We start from the raw sequence: 22,738 nt of genomic DNA, 5'->3' as shown, positions 1-22,738 counted from the left end.
GCCCCAATTACTATTGTTTGTACCCCTAAAGGCAGGATGAGGAGTAGGAGGAGTATGGAAAAGGCAGCACCCTCAAATCTTCAGGAGTATGAGATGAACCCCAAAAACTTGGAAAGGTGGATCTCACACGTACCAACACAAACTATCCCGCAATTTAATTGATCTCCAAAGGTTTTAATTGAATAGCGGCATAGGAAATATGATCAAAAAAAGTGTATGTATCTCACACGTACAAAACCACACTAGGCCCCAATTACTATTGTTTGTACCCCTAAAAGGCTGAATGAGGAGTAGGAGGAGTATGGAACAGGCAGCACCCTCAAATCTTCAGAAGTATGAGATGAACCCCAAAAACTTGGAAAGGTGGATCTCACACGTACCAACACAAACTATCCCGCAATTTAATTGATCCCCAAAGGTTTTTATTGAATAGCGGAATAGGAAATATGATCAAAAAAAGTGTATGTATCTCACACGTACAGAAGCACACTAGACCCCAATTACTATTGTTTGTACCCCTAAAAGGCTAAATGAGGAGTAGGAGGAGTATGGAACAGGCAGCACCCTCAAATATTCAGAAGGATGAGATGAACCCCAAAAACTTGGAAAGGTGGATCTCACACGTACCAACACAAACTATCCCGCAATTTAATTGATCCCCAAAGGTTTTTATTGAATAGCGGAATAGGAAATATGATCAAAAAAAGTGTATGTATCTCACACATACAGAAGCACACTAGGCCCCAATTACTATTGTTTGTACCCCTAAAAGGCTGGATGAGGAGTAGGAGGAGTTTGGAACAGGCAGCACCCTCAAATCTTCAGAAGTATGAGATGAACTCCAAAAACTTGGAAAGGTGGATCTCACACGTACCAACACAAACTATCCCGCAATTTAATTGATCCCCAAAGGTTTTTATTGAATAGCGGAATAGGAAAAATGATCAAAAAAAGTGTATGTATCTCACACGTACAGAAGCACACTAGGCCCCAATTACTATTGTTTGTACCCCTAAAGGCAGGATGAGGAGTAGGAGGAGTATGGAAAAGGCAGCACCTTCAAATCTTCAGAAGTATGAGATGAACCCCAAAAACTTGGAAAGGTGGATCTCACACGTACCAACACAAACTATCCCGCAATTTAATTGATCCCCAAAGGTTTTTATTGAATAGCGGAATAGGAAATATGATCAAAAAAAGTGTATGTATCTCACACGTACAGAAGCACACTAGGCCACAATTACTATTGTTTGTACCCCTAAAAGGCTGAATGAGGAGTAGGAGGAGTATGGAACAGGCAGCACCCTCAAATCTTCAGAAGGATGAGATGAACCCCAAAAACTTGGAAAGGTGGATCTCACACGTACCGACACAGACTATCCCGCAATTTAATTGATCCCCAAAGGTTTTTATTGAATAGCGGAATAGAAAATATGATCAAAAAAAGTGTATGTATCTCACACGTACAGAAGCACACTAGGCCCCAATTACTATTGTTTGTACCCCTAAAGGCAGGATGAGGAGTAGGAGGAGTTTGGAACAGGCAGCACCCTCAAATCTTCAGAAGTATGAGATTAACCCCAAAAACTTGGAAAGGTGGATCTCACACGTACCAACACAAACTATCCCGCAATTTAATTGATCCCCAAAGGTTTTTATTGAATAGCGGAATAGGAAATATGATCTAAAAAAGTGTATGTATCTCACACGTACAGAAGCACACTAGGCCCCAATTACTATTGTTTGTACCCCTAAAGGCAGGATGAGGAGTAGGAGGAGTTTGGAACAGGCAGCACCCTCAAATCTTCAGAAGTATGAGATGAACCCCAAAAACTTGGAAAGGTGGATCTCACACGTACCAACACAAACTATCCCGCAATTTAATTGATCCCCAAAGGTTTTTATTGAATAGCGGAATAGGAAATATGATCGAAAAAAGTGTATGTATCTCACACGTACAGAAGCACACTAGGCCCCAATTACTATTGTTTGTACCCCTAAAAGGCTGAATGAGGAGTAGGAGGAGTATGGAACAGGCAGCACCCTCAAATCTTCAGAAGTATGAGATGAACCCCAAAAACTTGGAAAGGTGGATCTCACACGTACCAACACAAACTATCCCGCAATTTAATTGATCCCCAAAGGTTTTAATTGAATAGCGGAATAGGAAATATGATAAAAAAAAGTGTATGTATCTCACACGTACAAAACCACACTAGGCCCCAATTACTATTGTATGTACCCCTAAAAGGCTGAATGAGGAGTAGGAGGAGTATGGAACAGGCAGCACCCTCAAATCTTCAGACGTATGAGATGAACCCCAAAAACTTGGAAAGGTGGATCTCACACGTACCAACACAAACTATCCCGCAATTTAATTGATCCCCAAAGGTTTTTATTGAATAGCGGAATAGGAAATATGATCAAAAAAAGTGTATGTATCTCACACGTACAGAAGCACACTAGGCCCCAATTACTATTGTTTGTACCCCTAAAAGGCTGAATGAGGAGTAGGAGGAGTATGGAACAGGCAGCACCCTCAAATCTTCAGAAGGATGAGATGAACCCCAAAAACTTGGAAAGGTGGATCTCACACGTACCAACACAAACTATCCCGCAATTTAATTGATCCCCAAAGGTTTTTATTGAATAGCGGAATAGAAAATATGATCAAAAAAAGTGTATGTATCTCACACGTACAAAACCACACTAGGCCCCAATTACTATTGTATGTACCCCTAAAAGGCTGAATGAGGAGTAGGAGGAGTATGGAACAGGCAGCACCCTCAAATCTTCAGACGTATGAGATGAACCCCAAAAACTTGGAAAGGTGGATCTCACACGTACCAACACAAACTATCCCGCAATTTAATTGATCCCCAAAGGTTTTTATTGAATAGCGGAATAGGAAATATGATCAAAAAAAGTGTATGTATCTCACACGTACAGAAGCACACTAGGCCCCAATTACTATTATTTGTACTTGGAAAGGTGGATCTCACACGTACCAACACAAACTATCCCGCAATTTAATTGATCCCCAAAGGTTTTTATTGAATAGCGGAATAGGAAATATGATCAAAAAAAGTGTATGTATCTCACACGTACAGAAGCACACTAGGCCACAATTACTATTGTTTGTACCCCTAAAAGGCTGAATGAGGAGTAGGAGGAGTATGGAACAGGCAGCACCCTCAAATCTTCAGAAGGATGAGATGAACCCCAAAAACTTGGAAAGGTGGATCTCACCGGTACCAACACAAACTATCCCGCAATTTAATTGATCCCCAAAGGTTTTTATTGAATAGCGGAATAGAAAATATGATCAAAAAAAGTGTATGTATCTCACACGTACAGAAGCACACTAGGCCCCAATTACTATTGTTTGTACCCCTAAAGGCAGGATGAGGAGTAGGAGGAGTATGGAAAAGGCAGCACCCTCAAATTTTCAGGAGTATGAGATGAACCCCAAAAACTTGGAAAGGTGGATCTCACACGTACCAACACAAACTATCCCGCAATTTAATTGATCTCCAAAGGTTTTAATTGAATAGCGGCATAGGAAATATGATCAAAAAAAGTGTATGTATCTCACACGTACAAAACCACACTAGGCCCCAATTACTATTGTTTGTACCCCTAAAAGGCTGAATGAGGAGTAGGAGGAGTATGGAACAGGCAGCACCCTCAAATCTTCAGAAGTATGAGATGAACCCCAAAAACTTGGAAAGGTGGATCTCACACGTACCAACACAAACTATCCCGCAATTTAATTGATCCCCAAAGGTTTTTATTGAATAGCGGAATAGGAAATATGATCAAAAAAAGTGTATGTATCTCACACGTACAGAAGCACACTAGACCCCAATTACTATTGTTTGTACCCCTAAAAGGCTGAATGAGGAGTAGGAGGAGTATGGAACAGGCAGCACCCTCAAATCTTCAGAAGGATGAGATGAACCCCAAAAACTTGGAAAGGTGGATCTCACACGTACCAACACAAACTATCCCGCAATTTAATTGATCCCCAAAGGTTTTTATTGAATAGCGGAATAGGAAATATGATCAAAAAAAGTGTATGTATCTCACACATACAGAAGCACACTAGGCCCCAATTACTATTGTTTGTACCCCTAAAAGGCTGGATGAGGAGTAGGAGGAGTTTGGAACAGGCAGCACCCTCAAATCTTCAGAAGTATGAGATGAACTCCAAAAACTTGGAAAGGTGGATCTCACACGTACCAACACAAACTATCCCGCAATTTAATTGATCCCCAAAGGTTTTTATTGAATAGCGGAATAGGAAAAATGATCAAAAAAAGTGTATGTATCTCACACGTACAGAAGCACACTAGGCCCCAATTACTATTGTTTGTACCCCTAAAGGCAGGATGAGGAGTAGGAGGAGTATGGAAAAGGCAGCACCTTCAAATCTTCAGAAGTATGAGATGAACCCCAAAAACTTGGAAAGGTGGATCTCACACGTACCAACACAAACTATCCCGCAATTTAATTGATCCCCAAAGGTTTTTATTGAATAGCGGAATAGGAAATATGATCAAAAAAAGTGTATGTATCTCACACGTACAGAAGCACACTAGGCCACAATTACTATTGTTTGTACCCCTAAAAGGCTGAATGAGGAGTAGGAGGAGTATGGAACAGGCAGCACCCTCAAATCTTCAGAAGGATGAGATGAACCCCAAAAACTTGGAAAGGTGGATCTCACACGTACCGACACAGACTATCCCGCAATTTAATTGATCCCCAAAGGTTTTTATTGAATAGCGGAATAGAAAATATGATCAAAAAAAGTGTATGTATCTCACACGTACAGAAGCACACTAGGCCCCAATTACTATTGTTTGTACCCCTAAAGGCAGGATGAGGAGTAGGAGGAGTTTGGAACAGGCAGCACCCTCAAATCTTCAGAAGTATGAGATTAACCCCAAAAACTTGGAAAGGTGGATCTCACACGTACCAACACAAACTATCCCGCAATTTAATTGATCCCCAAAGGTTTTTATTGAATAGCGGAATAGGAAATATGATCTAAAAAAGTGTATGTATCTCACACGTACAGAAGCACACTAGGCCCCAATTACTATTGTTTGTACCCCTAAAGGCAGGATGAGGAGTAGGAGGAGTTTGGAACAGGCAGCACCCTCAAATCTTCAGAAGTATGAGATGAACCCCAAAAACTTGGAAAGGTGGATCTCACACGTACCAACACAAACTATCCCGCAATTTAATTGATCCCCAAAGGTTTTTATTGAATAGCGGAATAGGAAATATGATCGAAAAAAGTGTATGTATCTCACACGTACAGAAGCACACTAGGCCCCAATTACTATTGTTTGTACCCCTAAAAGGCTGAATGAGGAGTAGGAGGAGTATGGAACAGGCAGCACCCTCAAATCTTCAGAAGTATGAGATGAACCCCAAAAACTTGGAAAGGTGGATCTCACACGTACCAACACAAACTATCCCGCAATTTAATTGATCCCCAAAGGTTTTAATTGAATAGCGGAATAGGAAATATGATAAAAAAAAGTGTATGTATCTCACACGTACAAAACCACACTAGGCCCCAATTACTATTGTATGTACCCCTAAAAGGCTGAATGAGGAGTAGGAGGAGTATGGAACAGGCAGCACCCTCAAATCTTCAGACGTATGAGATGAACCCCAAAAACTTGGAAAGGTGGATCTCACACGTACCAACACAAACTATCCCGCAATTTAATTGATCCCCAAAGGTTTTTATTTAATAGCGGAATAGGAAATATGATCAAAAAAAGTGTATGTATCTCACACGTACAGAAGCACACTAGGCCCCAATTACTATTGTTTGTACCCCTAAAAGGCTGAATGAGGAGTAGGAGGAGTATGGAACAGGCAGCACCCTCAAATCTTCAGAAGGATGAGATGAACCCCAAAAACTTGGAAAGGTGGATCTCACACGTACCAACACAAACTATCCCGCAATTTAATTGATCCCCAAAGGTTTTTATTGAATAGCGGAATAGAAAATATGATCAAAAAAAGTGTATGTATCTCACACGTACAAAACCACACTAGGCCCCAATTACTATTGTATGTACCCCTAAAAGGCTGAATGAGGAGTAGGAGGAGTATGGAACAGGCAGCACCCTCAAATCTTCAGACGTATGAGATGAACCCCAAAAACTTGGAAAGGTGGATCTCACACGTACCAACACAAACTATCCCGCAATTTAATTGATCCCCAAAGGTTTTTATTGAATAGCGGAATAGGAAATATGATCAAAAAAAGTGTATGTATCTCACACGTACAGAAGCACACTAGGCCCCAATTACTATTATTTGTACTTGGAAAGGTGGATCTCACACGTACCAACACAAACTATCCCGCAATTTAATTGATCCCCAAAGGTTTTTATTGAATAGCGGAATAGGAAATATGATCAAAAAAAGTGTATGTATCTCACACGTACAGAAGCACACTAGGCCCCAATTACTATTATTTGTACTTGGAAAGGTGGATCTCACACGTACCAACACAAACTATCCCGCAATTTAATTGATCCCCAAAGGTTTTTATTGAATAGCGGAATAGGAAATATGATCAAAAAAAGTGTATGTATCTCACACGTACAGAAGCACACTAGGCCCCAATTACTATTATTTGTACTTGGAAAGGTGGATCTCACACGTACCAACACAAACTATCCCGCAATTTAATTGATCCCCAAAGGTTTTTATTGAATAGCGGAATAGGAAATATGATCAAAAAAAGTGTATGTATCTCACACGTACAGAAGCACACTAGGCCCCAACTACTATTGTTTGTACCCCTAAAAGGCTGAATGAGGAGTAGGAGGAGTATGGAACAGGCAGCACCCTCAAATCTTCAGAAGTATGAGATGAACCCCAAAAACCCCAAATATCATTCAGCTGTGCTGCAGGCCACAATTTAATTTTTTTTTAACCCAAGGCTGTATATTGAATAGTGGAATAGAAAAAAAGTGTATGATTTCTGAAACCACTCAATATTAGCACATGTGAACTGAACACAGCAGTGTATGATCAGTCACTCAGCACAGCACAGCTGAAGGAAAAATGCTGCACACAGTGCCTGATAGAAAAATACTTTTCTCCCTCCTCCTCAGTGGGCAAAAAAGATTGTGTTCACTGCACCCCAAAAAGAATGTGTTTACTGCACCCCAAAAAGATTGTGTTCACTGCACCCCAAAAAGATTGTGTTCACTGCAGCCCAAAAAGATTGTGTTCACTGCAGCCCACACACAGCAAAATGGATGTGGACCACTGACACCTGCCTATCTCCTATCCCACACCACACAGCAATATCGATTGTAGTTTGTAGAACACACTGTCTGACCCTAAAAATCAGCAGACTCTGTCCCTAAAAGGATTGATAAGATCGTAGATCAGGTGACTGCAAACCCCCCCCCCCCCACACAGCAATATCGATTGTAGTTTGTAGAACGCACTGTCTGACGGTAAAAATCAGCAGACTCTGTCCCTAAAAGGATTGATAAGATAGTAGATCGGTCACTGCAAACCCCACCCCACACAGCAATATCGATTGTAGTTTGTAGAACACACTGACCCTAAAATTCAGCAGACTCTCTCCCTAAAATGCCTACAACTCGCCCTGCCTAACACACTCCGACCTGTCCCTCAATTCTATCCGGACACAAATGTTTTTTTTCCCTGTCTGTCCCTAATCAGCAGCCAGCACCCCAAAAAGGTTGTGTTCACTGTACCCCAAAAAGATTGTGTTCACTGCACCCCAAAAAGATTGTGTTTACTGCAGCCCAAAAAGATTGTGTTCACTGTACCCCAAAATGATTGTGTTCACTGCACCCCAAAAAGATTGTGTTTACTGCAGCCCAAAAAGATTGTGTTCACTGCAGCCCACACACAGCAAAATGGATGTGGACCACTGACACCTGCCTATCTCCTATCCCACACCACACAGCAATATCGATTGTAGTTTGTAGAACACACTGACCCTAAAAATCAGCAGACTCTCTCCCTAAAAGGATTGATAAGATCGTAGATCGGTCACTGCAAACCCCACCCCACACAGCAATATCGATTGTAGTTTGTAGAACACACTGACCCTAAAAATCAGCAGACTCTGTCCCTAAAAGGATTGCTAAGATCATAGATCGGTCACTGCAAACCCCACCCCACACAGCAATATTGATTGTAGTTTGTAGAACACACTGTCTGACCCTAAAAATCAGCAGACTCTGTCCCTAAAAGGATTGCTAAGATCGTAGATCGGTCACTGCAAACCCGACCCCACACAGCAATATCGATTGTAGTTTGTAGAACGCACTGTCTGACCCTAAAAATCAGCAGACTCTGTCCCTAAAAGGATTGCTAAGATCGTAGATCGGTCACTGCAAACCCCACCCCACACAGCAATATCGATTGTAGTTTGTAGAACACACTGACCCTAAAAATCAGCAGACTCTCTCCCTAAAATGCCTACAACTCGCCCTGCCTAACACACTCCGACCTGTCCCTCAATTCTATCTGGACACAAATGTTTTTTTTTCCTGTCTGTCCCTAATCAGCAGCCAGCACGTTGATGTGTGCTCTCTCCCTGAACTAAACAGCAGAATGACGCTGCAGCGGCGCTGCCTCGAACTTATAAAGACTTGGTCACATGCTTCAGACGGCCAATCACAGCTACTGATACATTTGTAGGCATGGCTGGGATGGCTTAGGCACACCAGTTAAACGCTTGTTGATTGGCTGTTGAAAGCCCGCCATGAAAAGCGCGCCAAAGCATGCAAAACCCGGAAATAAAACGACCGAACACGGATTTTTACCCGAATATACAGTAAAGTTTTCGGGTCCGTGTTCGGGTAACAAAAATCCAATTATTCGGTACGAACACGAATAATACAGTCCGTGTTCGCTCAACCCTATATATTAGTTCTCTGCTTACCAGAGATCAGGATCTGCTAGTGAGATCTGCGCAATGTGCTCTGGTGCAACTCAGTCTGTCTGCAGAGTGTTTCACACTGGTCTAATAGGGAGGCATATTGGACAGTTGGAGGAAACAGAGCAAATGAGTGCCCAGGCATTTAATACAGCCCTGGTGATTTGGCAGAGGATAGTGCCTCGGTGCATGCTGGGACACAGTATAAAAGCTAGGAGCACGAGTGCTCGAGGGTTTTTCGTCTGGATAGCAGGGTCCCAGAGAGAGAGGGCAGCTGCCTCCTCCTCTGTAGAGGTGTCACGCTGCCTCAGGTAGTCGACCTGAGGGCCTATAGACCTAGAGAGAAACTGAACATGGAGGTCCTGCGGAGCTAACTGAGAGGGGAGACACTGAAGGATCTGATTCTGCAGTACAGCGAGTAAAGATCTGTGTCAAGAGACCTGGCCTGAGGGGGGGCACCCCTGCAGCTAGAAGAGTAAGTCGATGGGTGAAAGTAAAGATGCTAGCGAGTGTCCTGAAGAGAATGTAGATCACCAAGTCTTTTGCTGGAGAGAAAAGAGCAAGGAGACTTAACCCTTTCCATACATGTGGCAGTATAGTTTAAGCAGTAAGACTGCTTCCACAAGCAGCCTGGTGAGGCCAAATGAGAGTTGTCCTTATCCAATGTACATAGTTCTAGTTGGAGTATACCCATTATTCCCTTCTCCCATCCAAGTTCCACAATAAATACTAAAAACCCACATCCCTGGCCTGTTTATTGAGCAACGAACAATTGGGAGTAAGGATGAATGTGTGAACTGTAGACTAAGTGACTGTGTTCTGGTAATCAGAGGAGGCCCAACAAGTCATCATACAGCAAACCCAATGGGGACAGTGCTACAGGGGTTTATACATTCCCCAGACTCCTCTCATACACAATTAGGGATCTCTTATCCATAATCCAGTTTGGATTTTGGTCATCTCCCCCAAACAAATTTATACTCACCTTGGACAAACAGCCAGTGCTCTCAGCCTGGGAAATCAGACAACTCCTGTCTGTGAGGTCAAGAGGTTGATAAAAGCTAGCAAGCTGTATATGTGGAAGCTGACAAGCTGTAGGCTTGCTCTGCCTGGTAGTGAGGACCTGTATTTTTGTATAGGTAGTTCCGAGACATGGCTAGGTTTTTGTTTTGCTATTATTTTTCCTGTTTGTTTTCTGAGACACTATACAGCACCTGTATATAGCCTTATAAATATCATAAATAAACAGCGTACTGTTTTGCCACTACCTCACTGGATTTGGTATCTGTGCCTGAAAAACTGCTTATCCCAGGGAGCTTTGTACCTGCTACCTACTCACAATATATATATATATATATATACATACTTTTACAGGTATACATGTGTGGGTTTGTGTTAAGGATTTTGTTATATTGTGATATAGTATATATAATAATATATACGGTATATTGTAAGTGGGGACAGTTGCAACTGGTATTAGCCGTGGTAAATAGGTTGCGGAAACAGTGACACCCAGAAACAATCCAAGCAGGTTTGTCATGTATGTTTATTTAGCAAGGCAGAAAACAAGCATGGGTTCAATGCAGGATGGCTTTGCACAGCGGGTCTGAAATGTAAAGCAAACAAAACATACGTGGTGTGAGCTTCTATCTTAACTTAGGTCAGTTCCTGACTAACAAGATGCCCCCTATTGAGTCCCTTAACATTAACAGGCAGCACTTGTACCTTTTTAGTGTTCTGTCAGTACTCAGCTTTTTCACCCAACAGCAGATTTCTGAGAGAGGGCCCTGTGCATCAGTTGGCTCTCATAAATAAAGGCCTGTGGACAGCTGAGACTAATACTAAAGGCTGACTAACAGGTAAGATGTGAACTTAGGAATAGAGGATTTATCCCAGCTAAAGCTCTACAAAGTCTCCTGGCTCCAAGACCCAATACAGAACCTATTAAGATTCTGAAAAAAAACAAGAAGCTTGTTTTCTTTACACCAGACAAAAACCATGGGGCCCCGCTGTGTGTGTGTGTGAGATGACACATACACACTGTCTATTTATAGTCCAGGAATGTGAACTGCTTTCTTGTAGTAAGTAACATTGTCTCATAGTGAGCTACAGTTTTAGTTTAGTGGTGCAGCCTCAGGAAGACTAAGGGCTCTTTCACACGGCCGCTCCGCTGTTTTTCTCCGCTGCGAGACTTTTTTTTTTTTCACGGAGCGGATGACATTTGTGTCATCCGCTCCGTATGTCCGCATATCATCCCATCCGTTTGCGGATGATATGCGGACATAATGTAAGTCTATGGGCATTGCGGATGTTAGCGGATGACACCGCTGACATCCGATTTTCCTTCCTTTCCATTTTTTGAACGGAGGAAAATAGGGTTCTGTTCCGATCCAAAAAACGGAACAGAACTGAAAGGAAGAAAATCGGATGTCAGCAGATGGTATTCTGCTGACATCCGCAATGCCATTGACTTATATTATGTCCGCAAATCATCCGCAAAAAAATAGGATGATTTGCGGACATACGGAGCGGCCGTGTGAAAGAGCCCTTACCTGCATCCTCATCACAAATGTCATTGACTAAAGCCTGCATAAGAGCATTTAGAAAAAAACAGAGGCTTTTTGGAAAACAAGTTGACTGATTACCTAAAAAGTGAACTTGTTGGCCACAATCAGCAATGGTTTGTTTGGAGAAAAAAAAGTGGCATATCTTGTAAAAACAAAAAAAAACACGTTGCCAACTGTTACACATTGCCAACTGTTAAACACAAGGTAGATCCATTATACTTGTGTGGCAGTCGGTTGCACAGAAAAAAACATTGTACATACAAGGATAAAATAGATTCAATTTAATTAATTCTATTAAATATTAGAAAATTCTGGATGCCTATGTAAAAACATTCAGTTAAAAGTTAAAGCGGAGTGCCACCCAAAAAAGTGGAACTTCCATTCATCTGCTTCCTCCCCCCCTTAGGTGCCACATTTGGCACCTTTCAGGTACCCTTCCCAACTTCTGGAAGACAGCACCACAGCGCCGTCCCTCGGAAGTTCCATTCCCCTTCTCCTTCCCCCGCCGCCAAGCCAATGAGAATGCACAGCACGCTTTGCGCATGCACAGTAGGGAACCAGCTGTGAAGCCAAAAGGCTTCATTGCCGGTCTCCCTTAGAAAGGATGGCGGAGGCAGAACCCAGCACCCGATCAGAAAATCGGCTAGGGTGCTGACATCGCGGGCTCCCTGGACAGATAAGTGTCTATATATTAAAAGCCAGCAGCTACAGTATTTGTAGCTGCTGATTTTTCTTTTTTTTTTTTCCCCAGCTGGAACACCTTAAGCCCCGGAAGATTTTACCCCCTTCCTGACCAGGGCCTATTTTGCGACTCGGCACTGCGTGACTTTAACGGACAATTGCGCGGTCGCGCGACACTGTACCCAAACGAATTTGACGTCCTTTTTTTCCCAGAAACAGAGCTTTCTTTTGGTGGTATTTGATCACCTGTGCGATTTTTACTTTTTGCGCTATAAACAAAAAAAGAGCGTCAATTTTGCAAAAATAACAATATTTTCCACATTTTTTTATATGAAATTCCCCCCCAAAAAAATGTAAAAATGCAAATTTTTTAACATTTTAGGCCAATTTGTTTTCTGCTACATATGTTTGGTGAAAAAAATTGCAAAAAACGTATTTTGATTGGTTTGCGCAAAAGTTATTGCGTTTACTAAGGGAAAGATTTTTGTAATTTTTGTTGTTTTTTTTTCTTTAACGCGTAACGGCGGCGATCTGCGATTTTTTTTGCGGTACTGCGACATTGCGGCGGACAGATCGGACCCTTGACTGACATTTTTCACACTTTTGGGGTTACCAGTGACATTACTGCAGTAATCAGTGCTATACATATGCACTGTTACAGTAAAATGACACTGGCAGTGAAGGGGTTAACTTTTTTTGAGAGGGAGGGGTTATGTGTGTCCCTAGGGGCGTGATTCTAACTGTGATTGGCTGTGGCTTGAGGTGTATGAACAGTGATCAACGGTCCTACATAGTAGAACCGTATGATCACAATTCATACACAGGGGAGAATGACAGGCGGCTTGTTTACATTAGCCGCCTGCCTTCCTCCCGCTCTTCCTCCCGCTCTAACGGACGATCTCGAGTGACCGGCGGGGGGGGTCCGTGACCGCGCGGGAGCGCGCCTCCGGCTGCGCGCGCTCGCTCCCTAGACCCTCACAGGCTAGCGACGTAGCCCTACGTCGCTCTGCCTGTGAGGGGCCGACTGCCGACGTAAATAGTCGTGCGGCGGTCGGCAAGCGGTTAAAGATGAAAATTGGATGCCTTCTGCAATAAGAAAATGATCCTAAACACACCTCAAATGACACCATGAGCTACTTGAAGAAAAGCACCCTCAAAGTCTCCAGAATTAAAAATGAAATAAATAATTTGTGAATAGGCCACAAGATGGCCTAACAATATCCCTCCAATAAGAACTAAAATTCTCTTATCTGGCTACGAAGGCATTTACATGCTGAGCCAAAGGGGGTGTTGCTAAATGATGACTTACTAGGGTGCAGGGTTGCCAACCATCAGTAAGTAAGTAAATTCACGGGCAGTTTGTAAAAATCTGTGATTTTTACATCTGTCTGTGAATGTCACGGATTTTAAAAACTGTCCGTGAATTTACTGATGGTTGTCAACCCTGCCAGGGTGTCCAAACTGTTTAAAATGCCACAATTGTAAATTCCTTTGTTCCTATGTTTTAAAAGTTTGTGAAAAAAAATGTAACTCTGCGTCACCTTTTGTAAATATATCGCTTTTTAAAATTCAGTTTCCTGCAGTGGTTGTTCACTACTTTTCACTTAATACACTCAAATCAGGCACGGATGAACTGATTCATGCCTGGTCTGTGCTCCAGCTGGAGGCATTCCCACACATGCCTATATTATCACCTCTGCTGACAAGACCACAGTGATCCCTACTTCCGTGCTCAGTGGTCTAAAGCAGTGTCTCTCAACCTTTTTTCAGTCAAGGCACCCTTTTAAATTATGGACAGTCTTGTAGTACCCCATTCCAAAATGTAAAAAACAAATAGTTTTACATAATGCAGCAACATCCACATATGTAGGACACCCAACATTAGAAGTCATTTTTTCTTCCAAAGCAAATGCACTTTTGCACACTGGTACTGACTAGTATTCCAATGTTTCTCTTCTCTCTCAATTTCTCTCCATCAGTTAGCTTATGTGACCCCAGTGCTGAGGGAGAGAGGCCAAGAAAGCTCCAACAAGGATGCTGTGGAGGTGACAGACATCCTCCTTATCAACTGATGATATCATTGGTTTTTTTAGGATGCCAGTGTGTAGAAAGTCGTAATGGTGCATAATGAAAATCTGTGGCTTTGTGTAACTAAAAGGCAGGCTTCATCCATCTGCTGGCATGTATACAATCTTTGATACATTTTTAGCTATTTTTGTTAAGACACTCCTGAAGAAGCTCCAAGGCACCCCAGGGTGCTTGGGCACCCTGGTTAAAAAAAGGCGGGTCTGCAGAGAGTTCTGTGCTCAGGTAGAGTTTGCGCTCATTCTGATGTGAACTGTACAGGAGTCTAAGTGAACCTTGCCCCACATCACCTCTTCCAAGCTGTACTGAGCATAGCATGCTTAAAGCGGAGTTCCGGCAATCGATTTTGGGCCATCCGCTTGCTGAGGGTCACCCGAAAAAGAAATGGATGCTCCCAAATTTTTTTTTTGTTCACTTACCTTGTTTTTGAAGAAAATATACTCACCTTCCTTCCACTTCCTCCCTCTGCGGCCGCGGCCCGCCCCGTCACTTCAGGCTTGCGATGACTCCTGGCAGCTGAACGTCATCGCTCCCAGGAATCAATGAGCCTGCACCGGCCCCGCTCGTCACTTCCGGTGCAGGCGCGGCATTCCCTGCTAAACAGCTTCTGGGTATGCCCAGAAGCTGTGCAGGGATGCCTGCACCGGAAGTGACGAGCGGGGCCGGTGCAGGCTCATTGATTCCTGGGAGCGATGACGTTCAGCTGCCAGGAGTCATCGCAAGCCTGAAGTGACGGGGCGGGCCGCGGCCGCAGAGGGAGGAAGTGGAAGGAAGGTGAGTATATTTTCTTCAAAAACAAGGTAAGTGAACAAAAAAAAAATTTGGGAGCATCCATTTCTTTTTCGGGTGACCCTCAGCAAGCGGATGGCCCAAAATCGATTGCCGGAACTCCGCTTTAAGCATGCTATGCTCAGTACAGCTTGGAAGAGGTGATGTGGGGCAAGGTTCACTTAGACTCCTGTACAGTTCACATCAGAATGAGCGCAAACTGGTGCAGGGCATTCTGGGACTCCAACGTCACCGAAGAGGAGGCAGAAGAGGACGCGCTGGCTTCAGCTGCCCACACCTGAGATGGCAGCACTGGAGAAGAAATTTTAAAGGTAAGTATTTCTTCTAAAAGTTAAGTGTGACCCGGGACAGTACAGAGGCTATCCATTATGAAATGCACTAGCCCTGACTGTCCCGGGGGTATTTTTATCTAAAATTCACCCCCGAGGCCGGAACTCTGCTTTAACTGTATCCCCGAATAGTATGGAGCACTCACATTACACTAGCAAACCAGACCAAGAAATTGAATCCTGCCTGGGCATGGTTAAGACTGCCAGTGGGAGTACACCCTTAGACAAGAATATGATTATGGTGCTGATTGAGAACTTCAAATCACAGAAATGAGAGGCTGGAATAGGAATGTAAATTAATAAAGAAATTCTAAACTATAGACTGTGGTCCAAAAAGGCACAGGTATTTTATGTGCCATTATAATTTTACCTGCATTTGTGACCCCCCCTGAAAATAAAGCCTTTGTTCAACTCAGACCTTTGATTGCAAAAAATAATTTTTGTTCTCATCAAGTCACAGAGGGGATAAGAGTGCCTGGACTAATTATATTCTATTCCAGAGGTCTCCAAACTTTTCAGTAAGAGAGCCAAATAGTAACTTTTAGAAATATTTGTGGGTCAAAAAAAAAAAATGGTTTTTTTTTTAAGTGAGCAAATGAAATTTAAATTGAATGATTATGATTTATTTTGAGGTGTTTTTTTGTTTTGTTGTGATCAGCATGATATAGTTTAGAACAAAACACAAAACTTTGGTAAAACAAGGCAAAGAAATGCCCAATAAACTTGATCTTTTAGGCTGCGTTGCTATTTTTTACAGGCGTTTTTCAGGCGTTTTTTTGGGGCGTTTTACAGGCCTTTTTACAGTGTTTTTGTGCAGGCGTTTTTAGGTTGATAAGTGATAAAATGAAAAATAAAAAAAAGAATGCCTGTAATCTGCTAAAAAAAGAAGCTTATGTACTTTTTTGAGCGACAGGCATTTCGCTTAAGAGGACAGAACGCTCAGATGTGAACAAAGGCCATTGAAATGAATGGGATTTGTCTTGTTGGGCGTTTTTAGAGCTGAGGCTTCGAGTAGAAAATCGCCAAAAAAGGCCTAGATGTTAATGGAGCCTTAGAGTTCTGCCTTACATCAGGGTCCCCATCAGAGTCCCCCTTATATCAGAGGGCTGGTAAAGCCTTGCAGTGGGCCAGATTTGGCCAACAGGTTGGAATTTGGAAACCCATGTCCTAGTCCTTTACCCCAATGACACCTATAAAGGGCAGCCCAGTGGCTAAGTGGTTAGCACTTCCACCTAGTAGCACTAGGGTCCTCTGTTGGAATCCAAACGACAGCACTACCTGCATGGACTTTGCATGCTCTCTCGGTGCCTGTGTGGGATTTTATCTGGCTACTCTGGATTCTTTCCACACTCTGAAGACATTCTGGTATTTTTTTGGGTTCCAGTCTAAACTAACCCTAGTATGTGTTTGAACGTAAGTTAGGAGTCCAGGGAGTGATATGAATGTACAATATATATGTAAAGCACTGCATAAATTGACTGCACTATATAAGTACTTGTAATAAATAAAAAATAGGCTCTGATAACTGTAGCTATACCCTGACCATTTACAATTGCCGTCACTACTCTAAAGTGTAGTAAGAACAAATTGTTGTATTTTATCGATGGCCTGAAATTTTCTACAAGTCAATGCTATGTTCTCATCAATACAATAGCTTTTATTGCTCAAGTATGTCAAGGAAATCTATTTGTATTTTATATTTCATTGCTCCTCCTTATAGCTGTGTAGGAAAATGTGTGTTTCAAAACCATTTTCAGACTTTTCAGCATAAATCCAAAGCAAAGAACCAAAGCAATTCTGAAAGCTGGTATGTTTATTTAGAGTGTTACTGAAGTCAGATTAAAAAAAAATAAAATAAAAATAACAAACATGGTATACTCACCTGCTCTGTGCAGTGGTTTTGCACAGAGCGGCCCAGATCCCCCTCTTCTCAGGTTGCTGGCGGCGATCTTGGCTCCTCCTCTTCTTTTGTGTGTCCCCATAGCAAGCCACTTGCTATGGGGACACACGGTCCGTGCTCGCTCTCGAGCTGTTTGTCTTTGGAGCTGCACTCCATAGACTTACACAGTGGGACTCAGGCCCACCCCCCACTTCCTCTTCATTGCATTTGATTGACAGCAGCAAGAGCCAATGGCTCCTGCTGCTGCTGCTGCTGCTGCTTGAATGCTGTGTGAAGAGGAATAAAGAGGAGAGTAGATGCAGCCATGCACAGCGCTGATCTCTTCTCCCCCCCCCCTCCCTATTCCCCTTTACACAGGGAAGGGGAGGCACAGGGAACCAGAAAAACATTTTTTACCTTCATGCAAGCAATGCATGAAGGTAAAAAATGTTTTTTAGGTTTAGTATCACTTTATCAGCTGATAAATGGTGTCACTCAAACTATAAACGTTCTACATTGATCAATGAATGGTTAACAGGGAAGCAGAAAGTGCAGGGTCTGGAGAAGGACCAGAGGAGGGCTGGAGTCAACTGCTGGAGTCTGCTGAATGCTGAGACCAGGGCAGGCGGAGATAAGGGGGGTGCTGCAGCTGCACAGAGAAAGAGAGAGGGGCAGGATCTGTAGGAGGAGTTCTGTCCTCCTCGCTGCTGCCGACTGCTGAGACAACATGGGGTGGAGATAAGGGGGTGTTGTGGCTGTACAGAGAGGTGAAGGATCTGTAGGAGGAGTTCTGTCCTCTTCTCTGCTGCCGACTGCTGAGTAAGGATGATCGAACTTTTGAAAAGTTCGGTTCGGCCAGAACATCCGAACTTCCCGAAAGTTCGGCCCGGATTTCAGGACCCCATTGAAATCAATGGGACCCGAACTTCGGTAATCAAAAAACACAATTTTTAAGCCCTAAAACCCAATAAATGCCCCTAAAAAGTGCCTAGGGTTCTGGGTCATGCCCCATTAACTATTAATCACACAAAAAAAAGTTCTTAAAAATTGTCATTTTTGATAAAAAAGCCAATTATTGAAAAAATTAAAAAAAAAAGAGAGAGATTTTTTTTATTTTGACTTTGGATTTAGTATCTGGTGGGTCTAAAAGGTGTGCATGTGAAGTTTCAGCTCTGTAGCATGTCCAGAACCATGAAAAAAAAAAAAAGATAATTTTTCAGTAGAACAGGGATGTGGGACCCTCCTTTAACACCTATATGATCTTTTTTTCTGGTTCTGGACATGCTACAGAGCTGAAACTTCACAGGTACACATTTTAGACCCCCCCAAACACAAAATCACACAAAAAAACGTTCTTAAAAATTGTCATTTTTGATAAAAAAGCCAATCATTGAAAAATTTAAAAAAAATAAATAAAAAATAGATTTTTTGATTTTTATGGATTTTTGGATTTAGTATCTGGGGGGTCTAAAAAGTGTACATGTGAAGTTTCAGCTCTGTAGCATGTCCAGAACCATAGAAAAAAAAGATTGTTTGTATTAGAAAACTTTCAGCACAGGAGGTTGGCTTCGCTGCTGTAACACCTTGCCGGTTTAATAGCAGGCATTTTTTGGGGTTCTTTGCAGTCAGGAAAAACATCTGAACTTGTGTATAGTGGTACTGTGCACAAGTTCAGATGTTTTGCCTGCCTCCAAAAACCCCCAAAAAATGCCAGCAAAAACACACCTGGGCATTTTTTTTTTTTTGACGCTAGCGTTTTTTTTTGGCATTTTTTGGGGTTCTTTTGAGGCAGGCAAAACATCTGAACTTGTGTATAGTGGTGTATATACACACATACATATATTTATATACACACCTAGACATATATAGGTGTGATAGTAGCAGAAATATATGCTTGCGCTAATGAAATCATTTACAGTAATATATTTCTGCTACTATCACACCTATATATGGCTAGGTGTCTATATACATATAATTATGTGTGTATATATACCACTATACACAAGTTCAGATGTTTTGCCTGCCTCAAAAGAACCCCAAAAAATGCCAAAAAAAAAACGCTAGCGTCAAAAAAAAAATGCCCAGGTGTGTTTTTGCTGGCATTTTTTGGGGGTTTTTGGAGGCAGGCAAAACATCAGAACTTGTGCACAGTACCACTATACACAAGTTCAGATGTTTTTCCTGACTGCAAAGAACCCCAAAAAATGCCTGCTATTAAACCGGCAAGGTGTTACAGCAGCGAAGCCATACTCCTGTGCTGAAAGTTTTCTAATACAAACAATCCTTTTTTTTCTGGTTCTGGACATGCTACAGAGCTGAAACTTCACAGGTACACCTTTTAGACCCCCCCCCCAGACACAAAATCACACAAAAAAAAGTTCTTAAAAACTGTCATTTTTTATAAAAAAGCCAATTATTGAAAAAATTTAAAAAAAAAGAGATTTTTTGATTTTTACTTTGGATTTCAGATCTGGGGGGGGTCTAAAAAAAAAATCTCTTTTTTTTTTAAATTTTTTCAATAATTGGCTTTTTTTATCAAAAATGACAATTTTTAAGAACTTTTTTTGGTGTGATTTTGTGTCTGGGGGGTCTAAAAGGTGTACCTGTGAAGTTTCAGCTCTGTAGCATGTCCAGAACCAGAAAAAAAAAGGATTGTTTGTATTAGAAAACTTTCAGCACAGGAGTATGGCTTCTCTGCTGTAACACCTTGCCGGTTTAATAGCAGGCATTTTTTGGGGTTCTTTGCAGTCAGGAAAAACATCTGAACTTGTGTATAGTGGTACTGTGCACAAGTTCATATGTTTTGCCTGCCTCCAAAAACCCCCAAAAAATGCCAGCAAAAACACACCTGGGCATTTTTTTTTTTGACGCTAGCGTTTTTTTTGGCATTTTTTTGGGTTCTTTTGAGGCAGGCAAAACATCTGAACTTGTCTATAGTGGTATATATACACACATACTTATATGTTTATAGACACCTAGACATATATAGGTGTGATAGTAGCAGAAATATATTACTGTAAATGATTTCATTAGCGCAAGCATATATTTCTGCTACTATCACACCTATATATGTCTAGGGGTATATTTACAGACATATATGTGTATATATACCCCCTATACACATGTTCAGATGTCATGTCTGACATCAAACATGTCCTCAAAAAAGCACTGGCAGTGGCAGCCCCTGCAGCATTAAAAATGCTTGGCTGGTGAGAAGCCATATTCCTGTCCTGAAGCAACTCAGAGAAATGATAATTTCTCTATAGCGGTCACCCTGCTATGGAAGGGTTTTGTCACCCTTCCATAGCAGTCACTGTCAGTTAACCCTACACTACACTACGGTCCCTTTACACTTAACACTTTCCCTACAGAAACTACATTTTTGAAGCTAACTAAAGTGTAAAAGAGCACTCTAACTACACTAGATATCCCTTTCCTCACACTAATAAATGCTAAACACTTTTAAAGTAAAATTAACAGAACTGCTTCCACTCTCTTCCATGTCCAGTATAACAATGCTAGGAATATGGCGGGGGCGATCTTATATACTGGGGGGCGTATTCACTAATGATTGGTCTAGGGACCCCCCTAGTCACTCCAATCACATTCCTAGCATTCTCCTGCCCCCTCAATTGGCTTTTGCTAATGGTTCTGGTCCAATCACTGGCTTTTAAAGCCCATTTCCTGAAGCATTGCATTTTGGTCGGTTCTGGTTGCCGATTTCCGAACTTTTTGGGCAAAAAGTTCTAAATTCGGCCGAACCTCGAACAGCCAATGTTCGGGCCGAACCAATGGTGGACCCGAACCATTCGATCATCCCTACTGCTGAGACAGAGTGGGGGCAGAGATGAGAAGAGTGCCGCAACTGCAATAGTGGGGTAAGGGCCACTTGTGTTTGACACATGTGCCCTATAGCAGTGGTCCTCAACCCTGGTCCTCAGGGCCCACTAACAGGCCAGGTTTGCAAGAAAACTGAAATACATCCCAGGTGATCTAATTTGTTGCTCAGTGATTGCATTACTCTAGTCTGCCTCTCCCCAAGGTAATACTTAAAATCTGGCGTGTTAGTGGGCCCTGAGGACCGGAGTTGAGGACCACTGCCCTATAGTATACTTTTATCACATTTCCTCTTTAGAGATTGATATTGTCTGTGGCTCAGAGGGATTGAAAGTCAATAAACCTTCTAACTTCCTTTTCAGCACCCGTGTTACCAAACAGCATATAGTTGCAGTCTATCCTTGTACCTACAGTAGCCAGGCATCGATGGTTGTTGTTTCTATTGCATTGGTACTGTATGTTAAGGTTCAACTCTGCTCTAAGTTCTTATTTATTCTTATCCGTAATAATATATCAAGCTTGTTTATCACTAAATGGGTGTGTGTCAATTTCGTGGTAGTAATCCACAGCCAAGATAAAGAAATGTTTCACTTGTGTCCTTAAACGTGTTCACAAGGATCATATTAAACCAGGTTTACCAGAGGGGCTGAGGTTGTTCTTGGAGTTGAGGTGCAGAACAGGGAACCCAAAATTACCAAGCAGCTCCTTCAGGGGTGGTGCTACAACAGTAATGATAAAAGGTAAATAAAAGATGAATGTGAATTTACTCCTGTACTCCCAGAGATAGTAAACAGCCAAGGACATAGGAGTAAGAAGACGTGAATACTTCCATATGGACTGAGCTCGGTATATAGGCATTTTTTTTATAATTAGCAATAAGTGGAACAATGACAGAGACAATAAGCCAGTTTTCAATTGCTGTTAAGGACATGTTGGGGAGCAGCTGCAGGAGCATAATGACATTAGAAATAAAGCATTCCTTATACAAAGCGGAGCAGATCAAGGTCAGAGCTGCCGACTACTGGAATCTGTGCAAAAATTCTATTCTAAGCAGTGAAACACGTCTAAGATAATTACTCAGGGACATGCGTTACAGAATATTATACACTACCTGTGAAGTATCCCTAGAAGATTGGGGCATTACATCTAAAATTATTGAAATATTTATTATACAGATATTACACATATTTATTGTATACAAAATATATTATACATAGATATTAGGGAGATACATTTTTACACACCTGTAATTTATGATTAATGGCCAATTTCTGATTAATGGTCTGTATATTGCACAATATAACAGGTTCATATAGCACTACTACATTTCATTTATATTCATTTTTTGTATATGTTATATGCATTTTAGACATTTGGTTTCATATAGCATATATCATTTTTATTTTTTTTTTTAAAGGTAGCACATTTATCTCATGCTGGGGCATTTGTACCTTCCAATGACCAGTGACACCAGGACATTTGTACCTTCCAATGACCAGTGACATCAAAGCATTTATACCTCCCAATGACCACTAACACTAGGGTACCTTCACCTCCCAATGTCTAGTAACAGCAGGGCATTTTTACCTCCCAATGACCACTAACTCTA

The sequence above is a fragment of the Pelophylax lessonae genome (genome assembly GCF_965119305.1).
Source record: "Pelophylax lessonae genome assembly, chromosome: 3".
NCBI lineage: Eukaryota > Metazoa > Chordata > Amphibia > Anura > Ranidae > Pelophylax > Pelophylax lessonae.
Note: the sequence above shows the minus strand (reverse complement) of the source record.